The sequence below is a fragment of the Nanorana parkeri genome, unplaced genomic scaffold (assembly GCF_000935625.1).
Source record: "Nanorana parkeri isolate BGI_ZX_2015 unplaced genomic scaffold, ASM93562v1 scaffold2482, whole genome shotgun sequence".
NCBI classification, from domain to species: Eukaryota; Metazoa; Chordata; class Amphibia; order Anura; family Dicroglossidae; genus Nanorana; species Nanorana parkeri.
Genome location: NW_017308750.1, coordinates 58,289 through 58,621, shown reverse-complemented (window position 1 = coordinate 58,621; position 333 = coordinate 58,289). Strand labels below are relative to the sequence as shown.

Here is a 333-nt window from a genome sequence, read left to right as displayed (position 1 = left end):
TATCTGTAATATCTTCTTTTCCGATGGTTTGGGTCTGGTCACGTGACACGCATGCTCCTCCTCCTTTTCTACCTTGTGAATGCTGAGAGAAGAGAACGGGACGTGGAGCCATTCCCTGCAGCATTCACCTTTGGGGGTGTTGGTGATGCCCGGGCCCTGCCCCGGGCTACCAGGATGTGGGTTCTATGATGCCGGATGTCATTCAACCCAGAAGAGAACCAGTACCGGACGACAGAGGAGAAGCTCTGGACCGTGGACAGGATGAGTATAGTTACACCGGAAAGGGGTTGCTGTGAATAAAGTGGGCGTTGGCCTTAAAGCGGACCAATGGTA

General features: G+C 53.2%; 1 protein-coding gene across 1 annotated transcript in view; it reads left to right on the top strand.

Annotated features, from left to right (window-relative positions):
• Positions 1–333, top strand: part of VPS45 (vacuolar protein sorting 45 homolog) — a 19,915-nt gene that overhangs the window by 3,313 nt on the left and 16,269 nt on the right. The gene's annotated exons all lie outside the window — the stretch shown is intronic.